The following is a 12558-nucleotide window of genomic DNA, read 5'->3' as shown; positions in this document are numbered from 1 at the left end:
GGGTCGTAAGGCGGTCGGGTGGAAGTGGATTTTCAAGAAGAAGACCGACATAGATGGGAAAGTACACACTTATCTGGAGCGATTGGTTGCGAAGGGCTTTACTCAAACTCCCGGAGTTGACTACGATGAGACTTTCTCGCCAGTTGCAAAGATAAAGTCTATTAGGGTTATGCTAGCCATAACTTCTTTTCATGATTATGAAATATGACAGATGGATGTCAAAACTGCTTTACTTAATAGGAATTTAGCTGATGATGTTTACATGAGTCAGCCAAAGGGTTTTGTCAATGCGAAGCATCCTAATAGAGTGTGTAAGCTTGAGAAATCCATTTATGGATTGAAACAAGCATCTTGCAAATGGAATCTTTGTTTTGATGAGAAAGTCAAAGAGTTTGGTTTCTTGCGAAGCGAGGATGAGTCATCCGTATATGTCAAAGCTAGTGGGAGTATAGTTAGCTTTCTTGTTTTGTATGTTGATGACATACTACTCATAGGAAACGACGTCCCAACCTTGGAGGAGGTTAAGTCCAGGCTTGGGAAGTGCTTCGCTATGAAGAACCTCGGAGAAGCTGCTTATATTCTTGGGATAAGGATAGTGAGAAATAGGAGTAAAAGGCTAATATGACTTAGGCTCCGTTTGATACACACCTTTTCAGATCCAAACAGATCTTTCCGACTGAATGAACCAGAAAGACTGTTTGATTTGCACAATTAAAGGGTCTTTCCTGGTAAGATATGTCTTTCCCAGAAAGCCCCAAAATCATATCTTTCTGGCTGAATGGGCTGGAAAGACTATTATGCACCAAACCCCGCCTCTTTCTTTCTTTCTTGGATTATTAATTTTTTTAAATTTAGTTTTTACTGAATTATTACTATTTTAATGTATTATTTTATATTAAGAAATATTATTTTAATATATAATATTTATGTGCTAATAAATATTATTTTATTGGATTATTAATTTCTTTTCAATAATTCTTTTTTTTTTACATTTCCTTTTTATGGATTAATTCTTTTTATTGGATTATTTTATATTCATAAATATTATTTATAATATATAATATTTATATATTAATAAATACTACTTTATTGGATTATTAATTTTTTTTCGTTAATTTTTTTAATTCACTTTTATTGGATTAATTTTTTTTTTGAACACCACCACCACCATCCTAATTTATTTAAAAAAAATTCCATCCATCCCACTATTATCAGACATAAACTAGGTTATTTTTCATCATTCAGCACAGTCAATCAGGTGTACAATCAAATAGCATGGTTTCTTTCCCAGTCAGAAAACTTTCCCAGACAACACTTTACCAGACAGTCCTTTCCCAGACATAAACTATCAAACGGGACCTTAGTCAAAGTACTTACTTGGATAAAGTACTAAAGTGTTTTTGTATAGAGAATTCCAATAAAAGGGAGTTACTAATCCAAATCAATACCAAATTAAATAAAACTCAAAGTCCGAGTACCGAAGCCGAGATAGCAGAGATGAGCCAAGTAGCTTATGCTTCCGCAGTTGGCTCGATCATGTATGCTATGACTTATACTCGCCCTGATGTGGCCTTCGCTTTGTGCATGGCCAGCAGATATCAATGGAACCCTGGTAGAGCACATTGGACCGCAGTCAAGAATATTCTTAAGTACCTTTGGACGACCAAGGAATGGTTTCTTATCCTCGATGGTACAGTGACACCATTTTTCAGACCGACTGAGATAACTTCTGCTCTCATTCGGGCTGGGTCTTTACCCTTAATAGAGGAGCAGTTACTTGGAAAAGTTCCAAGCAGGACACCATAGCTGATTCAACATGCGAATCAGAGAACATAGCAGTGAGCGAAGCATCAAAGAAGGCGATATGGTTGAAGAACTTCATCGGAGACCTTGGAGTTGTGCTAGCCATAAAAGAGCCTATGGAGATTTTTTGCGATAATGAAGGTGCGGTTGCCTTGACCAAGGAACTGAGGGATCATGGAAGATCCATACATATCGATAGGAAATATCACTTTATGAGACATCGGGTAGAAGAGGGACTCCTCGTAGTGAAGAGAGTATCATTAGAGGATAACCCAACAGATCCCCTTATGAAGGGACTGAGTTGGGTTAAGCACTTGCATCACACTAGGAGCATTGGGCTGAAGGATGATATTAGTTTTAGTAATTAGATAGCCATAGAAACTTGTAATAGATAAATTATAATTTACATTTTGATGATTAAATAAAGGAGTATTATTTATGAGTAATGTTATTGTCTTATGTCAATTATTTACTATTGTTTCATTTTGCATGTTTTGACTTCCCAAATAATAAGATTATTTAAACTGGCCACGGTCGCTCATACTTTGGAATAGGTATGAAAGAAGCTTGTCATGAATTGGCTTGTAGATTGTCTAAAGTGTATTAGACATAGCAAAAGTTTGTTGCAACTTCACGAGTGCTCTTGAAATATGATTTGAGTATTGGATTAAACCCACACTCACTTGAATCACTTCATGGAATTTATCACGAGTGATTGTGAGATGTAATATCATATAGTTTTTAAACCTAGATATATGGTTTATTGTTTACGAGTTGGTTGTGCATTGATAATGCGTAAACACATCAGTAACTTGATGTTATAAAACACATTGTTGTGTATGATTTGATGAGTGAATAGTAAATGCATATAATTCGAAGTTTATCTATTCCTTTTATCCAAAAAGGCTAAAAGTGATATCTTGGTCCCTTCGATGATTTGGTTTAACTTATGTGTCGGGCCCGGTCAGGACTAAGTTGATGTGTTGTAACACCCGTAGCATCGGGCTAGTCAATTTAGAGACGATAAGCGTCAAAAATGACTTTTTAATAGAAGATTATTTTGAATAAATAATCTTAACCAAGTTATAGTATATGTCACAAGGGTTCCGTACATATAAAGAACGTCGAAATCCGAGTTATAACGAAGAAGTTATGACCTGTTAAAGTTTTATGGCAAAACTGGCACGACACTGGGAATCGTAAAAAGTGATTTTTTGATAAACTACTTTTTAGCCTTGAAGATCTAAATGAAAGTTTTAGTATACGTTAAACCGAGAACATACAAAAAAGAACACCCAAATCTGACTTCGTATGAGGAAGTTATGATTTTTCTAAGATTTGGCATAGCAGTGCACAACCCGAAATTCCAATTTTAGATCGAGCGGTTTTTGGTCAATGCAACCTAAATGAGAATTAAATATCTCATTAATAGGAGCCTAATGATCAAAAGACAGATGAAAACGGATTCCGTATGTAGAAGTTATGAATTTTATGTGGTCATTTAACAGTATAATTTATCTTACTGTTAAATTTACAATCAATCGAGAATTAGCCGACGGAGTCAAAAGGAAAGTTATAGATCTTGTATTTACCTATGCATGGATATAAAGAACATCAAAAACGGAGCTCATATGCAAAAGTTATGATTTTTCTAAATCGGGAATGAGCTGTGCGAAATCGGGTGACGTGGCAAAATCCTGGGCGTTGCTTCCTCCCCAAGGCTAGCCACCAGAAGGTGACATGTGGCATGGACTCGATGAGTAGGTCCTCCTACTCAATGATTAGAGTTGTTTTCTAGGCTATAAATAGAGGTGTCGGGTGAAGCTCATTTCTCACACCTTTAAACCCTTTTTTCTCTCTCTAGAAACTCTCTATAAGCCTCCCTAACCCCTTAAAGCCAAGGAAAAGCCCCTATCAACCAAAGGAAGCCCTGAGGCTCCCGAAGGCTCAGAGAAAAGAGCTTTTCGGCTCAGAAATGCTGCTCCAGCGAAGCCCGTTTTTTAATAAAAACCTGTTGTACATGAGTTATGCTTACCCTACTTTAAGTATAACTTATGTTTAAGTTCATTATCGTTATTATGAACATATAAACATGATTTATCACCGATTCCAAGTCGTTATACTGATTGATCTACTTACGGGGATGATGTCTAGGCTGTGATTTAGTGAGGTGTTCATAGTGGGATTTCCAAACAGTATACTTCGTATACTAAACAGACCCTACCTCCAGTATGATCCTACCTGGTTGTTCCTTACTTGATAGATCATGAAGTAGACTTTGAGTTAATGATGAATCTAGACTGATAATTTGTCGCAATAAATATTAGACTAAAATTTAGCAATAATAATGCTAGGTTTCGTCGAAAGAAAATAGAATCGTTAAAAGCGAAGCGCTGCCCGAGTTTGGAATCATCACTTAAACAGGTGAGTGCATAGTCACTTTCATCTTACACATAGATATGAAGTATTTTATATAAATTACGTGCTATGTGTGCATATTATTTGAATACTTGTTATCTATGTTGGATGGATGATTTTATACACGTTTTAAATTATTTAAATTGTATATGTATTTTATATCTACAAAATATGTTGGGTAAAACACGGGTAGATGAATGATGAGGGATGAAAGCTGATATAGAAGAACATTGGCAGTATGGACATAGTTCCCTATAGTGAACATTGGCAGCATTGGACCTAGTACCCTATAGATGATCATTGGAAGTTGCGCCACAACATGTGGATGTTTTTGATCTACGATCCTAGCAGCTGCGCTCTAAGGATAGTATCGGCAACAGAGTGTTGGCCCCATCATCTACCAGAGTATGGATAACAACCACGAACTATTCTAGACAGTCCAGTGGAACTCTAGCAGGCTCGCAACCTATAGGTGTTATGAACGATGTGTTCACCGGTGTACTCTAAAAACCCATTGTCATGTATTGCGAGTGGACTCTCGAAAATGATACTGTCAATAAACGAGATAAACCCGAGCGACTATGCAGACTTAGTTCCTAAACCTTGGCAGTTGTGCCTAGAGGAGAATATTGGCATTTGCGCCTAATTAGAGAATGTCATAATTCTGGTAGCTGCGCCTAACTGATAATATTACCAGCGGTGCTTGACAGCTGTGTCATTGACAACGACGGACTTCGTACCTATTCCTTTGGATAATCCTTATGAATAAATGAATGAGGAATAGTTGATTCTTAGGGTTGATCCTTAAGAGTAAAGAAGATAGTGGGGATGGGTAATTGGGTTGATTTTTTTATGTTTAAACATAATAATTATATTACTGTGGGTTGAAAACTCTATGTACTCACCATGTTTCCCAACGTGTCCCACTTAAGCTTATTTGTATCATAGGTGTCGATATGAAGCTACTTTACACTGAGAGATTTAAAAGAGATGCAGATCACTAGTGTAAATGAATGTAAGTTCTGTTTATGCTTATGTTTATGTATTGACGATGACATCCCAAATGTTTTAAAATGAATAAAAATACATTTCTTCGGAAATGCTTGGATAATATATTTATCATGTTTTTCTGGGAACAAATTCCGCAACATTTTTATTAAAAGAGATACTCTGATTTTTATAAAGCATAAACAAAATTGGTCTTTTTTGCTGTGAAAATGGGGATGTCACATGTGTTCAATTAAGTTCTATGTCACACAGATCAGAGATCGAGAAAAAAACTGTTGGACAATAAGTATGACTGTGTTCAATGTGATTGTCCGCACGATATCTTGAGACCGGAGGACTATACGGTCCCTTATCTAAATGACGTATCATTGACTAGGTCAGAGTTCGACAACGGCTATTGAGAGCTACGATTGCTAATCGGATTTTGAAGTTACATTGGCAATTATAGTTATTAGACTTATCCAAGTGGGAGATTGTTGGATTAGGTGTCTAAGCCCACAACTATAATTGGGATGTACTTGACCCGATAGTAGCATGGTCCTTTTGGGTTGCCTTCATATTGGTGACTAGACAGGATGACTATAGAGGAGAGAGGCTGATTTATTGTTAAGAATAATAAATTGGGGCATAGATATGATTTAATAACATATTATATGAATAATACATTAATTTGGAATCATATTATTAATTAGTATTTAATCAGAAATTAATTTGGAATTAATTTTGGGATTAAAGGAACTATTTAAAAGTGTAGGGGCTGTTTTGTAATTATTTGATAGTTAAGGCTTTGGGCCGATGGATCACCTTATTAGGCAAGGGCCGAAAATCCTAGAAGGCTCTAGGATTTTTCGTCCAAGGCTAAAGGATAGGAGGTCCATGGACTTGCTTAGGCCCTAAGCAAATGGATTAGAGTTTCCACCCTGAAACCCTAGTTGGCCTCAAGTATAAATATACCCCCTTAGGCACTAGAATTCATCCAACCTTGGAGAAACCCTAGTAGAGCCAAATTTTCGAGCTTGTTACCCTCCCTCCTCTCTCTCATGTTCAACCTCTCACTCTAGTGTGTTTGTGAGCCACTAGAGGTACTACAATTGTGGTACTTGTTCTCAAGAGCAAAGGAACTTCAAGATTTAGTTGTTATTACTATATAGTAACAAAAGGTATGTATTCTATTCTTGTTTGTGAATTTCAAAAATAGTAGATGCATGCTAGGTTTCTTTTTGTGTTCATAAGTTGTATGTCTAATAGTGAAAAAATATATCCAAAATTAGGGTTGCATGCACACATAGGATTGTTTGTATAAAACCCATCAAAGGGAAAGGGTAAGTTTGAGGTTGCCCCATGTACCATTCCAAAAGAATCTATTTGCTTCTATTTCCAAGAGAAGGTGCATTGAAAACGAAGCTGCCCTGATTACCTGAAGGACCACAAGGATAGTAAAGTCAGAATGTTTGACTCTACTTCAGGTAAGTCCACTATCTAACTCTATTAAGTTGTTATTTGTAGATTCTTAATACATGATGTGATAAGATTACATTTTGATGTTTTGTAGGGTTGAAGAAACGAAAGGAATCTTACAGGAAGAGTAAGCCGAGTCTGATTGTGAAGATATGGATTTCGATTGCATGGTTCGATGATCAGATTTTTGAGCTACTGCTAGGAGTTGTGATAGATTTCTTAGGAAATGTTTAGTAACATAGTTTTCAATTGTAATTGCATTGTAAGGAAAAGGTTTTTCCGCATTTTATAAATAAAGAAAATGTTAATTTTATCTTGTTTTATATTTATCCTTGCAATGGCTTGTGTAAAAACTTATGTTTGTGTGTTTCTATTCTTAAGCAGTGGATGTGAATCTTTCGTTTGTGGAAGTGTCAAGATTTACCAATAAGGAAAGATTCTCATCACTCAAGTTTCAGTTGGATAGAAACTTGGAATCATGCAACTTGTATTGTATGATGAATGAGAAATTTTGTCTTTGGGAAATTAAGACTAATTCTGTGACAACCCAAGTTGTCCCGTTACATTTCCCCGTTACCGTTAACGGAATATTCCACTGTATAAAAGTTCCGTTAATTAGAGGGCATCAAGTTAATAAACATTCCATTTGGTTACATTTAACATTCCGTTAAGTCGTGATAAAAGGAAATAAAAACACAGGACACACATTTCCATTTATTTGGAAAATGTTAAGTTTTATTATTACGACCACTAAATCGGGTGCGACCAAAAGCCCCGTTTAACGGCAGTATCGGGTAAAATTCCACTGATTCCCGACTCGGAACCCTATATAAGGGTGAGTGGAGTCCATTGTAGACTTTTTACACTCTCTCTCTATACTCTCTCTCTCTAGACCCGTTTCGCCCCGAATCCGCAACCAAACGCTTCCAAATTGTAAGTCCGCTTACCCTAGCCTATTCTAAACATATTGATTCATGTTTATAGCCCAAAAATCGGACTTAGAAGCAATGGAAAAGGAGTTTACGGCCTAAGCTCTTTCTTAGGCCGTAAACACCTAAAACAAGGCCAAAATGACCCAAACTTGTCCCTATAGGCTTGGAAATAAATAGAGGAATTAGCCTAGGAGTGTTTGCACATTTAAAACAATAAATCTAGGGGTAAAAGAGATTTTACGGCCCAAGCACAAGCTTAGGCCGTAAACTCCTCAAAATCTTGTCTAAATGCCTCCAAAACACTCCCAAACCACACTAGGGCTTAACACATAAATTAAGGGCTTATTCCTTTGGGTTTAGATCACTTAAACACATCAAAATGAAGTATAAAAATGAGTTTACGGCCCAGGTCTATACCAAGGCCGTAAACTCCCCAAAACATGCCCAAAATGTGGTTTTTGCCCCCCAAATGACCTTAGGCTATTTCTATAAAATGCTAGGAAGGATTTAAGGACTTAAACACATGAAATGGAGGGGTAAAAAGGAGTTTACGGCCCAAGCAAGTGTCTAGGACGTAAACTCCCCAAAACTCATGCAAATGTTAGATTTAAACCCCCAAAATAGCATCACACTTCATTAGAAATTGCTAGAAAGGAAATAGGGGCTTAAAACTTCACTTAACTCAAAGATTGAGAGTTTACGGCCGTAAACTCCCATAGGAGTGTCTCTAGGCCGTAAACTCCTATAAAGTGCCCTTAGAAGCCTTAAACCCACTCATGCCTTTTAGGAAAAGTGCTTGGAATAATTCTATGATGCTAGTAGAAGCCTTAAACACCCTAGAACCCATCACCATGAGTTTACGGCCGTAAACTCATGGTGAGATGTCCCTGGGCCATAAACACAACTTGGGGAGTGTACACTTGGATAGTAAGCTCCATTCCTTAGCCATTAACACCCTTAAACGCTACCCAGGACACCCAAACACTTAACCAAAGTGTTTTCCGCTCATGTGAGCGCGTATATTTGTTTAATTAGTATTAAATATGCTTATTGTATGTAAACATATGTTATCATATGTTAAATAGGTCATTGTGTGTGTTCAAGTCCTTGCGTGACACCGAACGCCCAAACGGCACCTTCGTCGGACCTACTTACACCAGGTGAGTTCATACCCCTGAATGAACCTTTTAAATGTTTTAACATGTTTTATAGGGGGGGGGGGGAATACAAGTTAAACATGCCAGTTATCATATCAATCACATGTGATTGATAACCCGCATGCACCAGATTTTACTGCACTGTACACTGTTTTACCGAGTAGGACGCTATAAATGGCTTTCAAAAAGGGTTTTCACTTGTTCAATTTCTTACTTTTATTGCTTTATCAAAGTTTCATTTTCAAACTAATTTATGAAAGATTCCCAAAGATTTCTAAAGGTTTTCACACTTATTTTACCAAAGAATACAAATGCGATTTTTCTGAGTAATAACGTTTTTCCAAGGTTTTCATGAATACTTTACTTGTTAAATACTGCTGCTTTGCTTATACTTATTTTATACTCCTACTCTGTAACGCTTCCACTTATACTTGAAGTCACTTATACCTGATGACGTTTATACTTATTCACACTCTTACTTAGTGATACGATTCTACTTCGCTTATACTTGAAATCGACTCTACTTCACTTATACTCGATATGCTCTTACTTCACTTATTGTCGTCTCTACTTCACGATACGCTTATACTTATTTGACACTTATACTTCACTTGCGACCACTCCTACTTCACTTGTTAGACACTCCTACTTCACAAGAATCACTTCTACTTGATACACACCCAAGCGTAGTTAGATGTATGTCGATGCTTGTATAGAGGCATATAAATAATGATTGAAGGAATTAGGAAGGCTTGTCCGCCCTATTTCCTTTTCTTCGTTGAGATGTGGTCTGGTGGGATCGGATGTCCATCCGAAGGTCATTTGATTCATTAGTTATATAATATGTATACAAGCTTAGGCATACGGGTTACTTCAGTCAATTCAGTTAAGAGTCTCTACCTCTAGTCTACACTTACATTAGAAACCCACTATTGGGAAGTCTCTACCTCTAGTTCAACACTTTCATTAGAAACCCACTATTTGGGATGCATCTTCAGGACACGGCCTTCTCCGTCGTCTAGTTGGTAACCAAAGTCTCCTGTAGGGAGAGCGGACATTGTGTGTATAGATCTATACGGGATTGACAACGCCACACCCAGACTGCTAGCTACAGTCCTGACCTACCAAGCCAACGGGTGACAAATGTCACATCTTATAGACGCTTGTAGGGCATCTGGTACTCTAGTCAGTATGGTTACGAGTATCCCGGGTTACCTTATAATTCATTGGCTTTAAGGTAACGGTATTTCGTCAGCAATTTACACTGTATGCTGGTAACTCATTTTCAGAGTCACACTGTTTTGACCTTACAAGACGTATCTTTCATTTGATACTGTCTGGGGTCTGTCTCCTTTGTTTTGACCTTACAAGACGTCTCTTTCATTTGATGCTGTCTGGGGTCTGTATCCATTGTATTCACAGAATCCACTGTATTCACTGTGTTAACTGCGTTCTCTGTTATAGACCTCGCTAGACGTATCTTTCATCTGATATTTTCTGCGGTCTGTATTCACTGTATTAGACCTTACCAGCTGTACCTTCCATTTAGTACCTTCTGGGGTCTGTGACTCTATTTGCTAGACTGAACTAGGCGTGACGTTCATTCGGTACTCTCCTGGAGTCTATGATTCCTTGCCTTAGTCAACAGTCCTCACTGCTGAGGCATATGTCATTTCCCTGATGTCGTTTGCTTTCTTTAATAATCAAATTCAGTATTTTGATAATGATAGCAATTAAGGGAAAACTACTTTTTACCACATAACACTGACCAGTCTTGGTAGAAGGCTGCTTTTATTAAAGAAAATATAGGATTTTCTGGAAAGAACTCTAATGCACAGTAAACACTTAGACTACTACTTTATAAAGTTATTTGATTAAAAACGTCACTAAATGCTTATGAACTCACCAACATTTGTAAAAATGCTGATACTCGCTTTTCAAATAACTTGTATTCTCAAGTTAGCATTAGACAGGTACATCCCCAGAGCAGTTGATGAAGATAGCTTAGTGCCATGCCGTACTTACTTATATTTACTTGTTTTACTTCGATGTATTGTAATGTAACCATGTAAAATTATTACTATTAATGCAATGTTTTGGTTGTACTTTGATTACTATAATGCATGCATATGTGAGTCAAGTGAAGGACTAGGGGATCAGGTACACTTGGTTGTGCACTGGTAAGGTCCACTACAAAGAATGATAAACGTTATTTGTTATGATTTACTAAAAGTTTGGTAAACATGGTTATACTTACGAGATTAAGTGTAATTCTGAATCATTGAAAAAGTTTCATTATTATAGCAGAACGAATAAGACGAATCAAATTAGGCAAAAAGATTAAAGTTTCTCCAATCTGAAAAGTAGGGAGAGTACTTGATTATCGTGTTTTATGATTATCTGAGTGATCATGAAACCATATCGCAATTGATTCTCTAAGGACATCTTAGTGCATTTGTATGGCTAAGAAGAGGAATCGTGAATTGTTGAAATGGTTAAATCAAAAGGTGAGTCATACTTTGTTCCAAAATCAAGTCTTAGAGTCATTCTCCATGATTATGACTTGAGTGACATGTCTTAAATAGGTTTATAACACATCATGAAATATGGAATAGAAATGTTTTGCATATTTCAAATTGGTAGTTGTGATGTTTTGGCTAAAACAAAGACCAACTAAGACCAATTATATGAAGTGTCATTATTGATAAGAATCCACAATAACTCTTGAATATTTTTTTGTCAAGGAAATTTTCTTGACAGAGAATCTTATATGTCGAGAGGTCAGTGGGAGTCTTAAATATCTTGAAAATCTTCAAGAACTAATCAAGAGTAAACCTATTGTTAATCACTACCACACGACTTGAGGTTTATAACCTATCGTGTTGACATATTCTTGTTTTTGTGCCCATTCCAGTTGAAGTTAACTATGCATGTGAGTTATATGAGTTCTCAATTGTTTGCATAAGGCAAAACACTTTGATCAGTGAAAGTTCATTAATCAGTAAGGGTGATCTGATCAACAACTTGGAAGACATAATAGGACTTTGTGGTGTAAAGTGGCAAGAAATTTAGATTGACTAAGTTCAGTACATTTGAGTTTGATTTTTTCATAAACCTTGTCTTGTGATTATGGTTATGACAAATTCACATGGATAGGAACACATACACCATAAAAAAATATAAGTGTCATAAGGTTTCTCTCCGCTTCATGAAAAATGATTGTGAGGAAACACTTTCACTAAGTAGATTTTAAAGAGATAGCAGCTGTCTTAATTGCATTCTCAAATTCGATTATGATTACGACATCTTTCTTCATTGTTCGAATTGCGAGAAATGGCAAAGATCTAAACATTTGAGACTTATTGCTGTAGGTTCTAAAATTGTTTAGACACACATGTGAGCTATCTAACGAAAGGTGTATGAGTTTGAGAAGCCTAGATAAAGTCTTATTAAAGCATCTTGTTTCAGAAATCTGATCTTTGGTAAGAAAGTCAACAAGTATTGATTTCTAGGAGTCCAACTTATTTCTGGGTACATGTCAAAGCTAGTGGGAGCATAAGTGTTATGCTAATAAGAATGTAATTATTATGTTAATGGGAGCATAATTATTACGTTAGGTGTTGTGAGTTAGCAATGTTAATTAAAGAAAACAAAAGTTTCAATCCGCAAAGTTGCAGGGTTTAAAATGTTGTTTTGCTATAATTGAGGGAGAGGAATTCAGACTTCATTTCAATTCTAAAAGCTTAGATTAAGATTTTAATCAAATTTAGTAAAGGATATAT

This window comes from Lactuca sativa, chromosome 2 (assembly GCF_002870075.4).
Source record: "Lactuca sativa cultivar Salinas chromosome 2, Lsat_Salinas_v11, whole genome shotgun sequence".
Lineage (NCBI taxonomy): Eukaryota > Viridiplantae > Streptophyta > Magnoliopsida > Asterales > Asteraceae > Lactuca > Lactuca sativa.
This window is presented reverse-complemented; position numbering follows the sequence as displayed.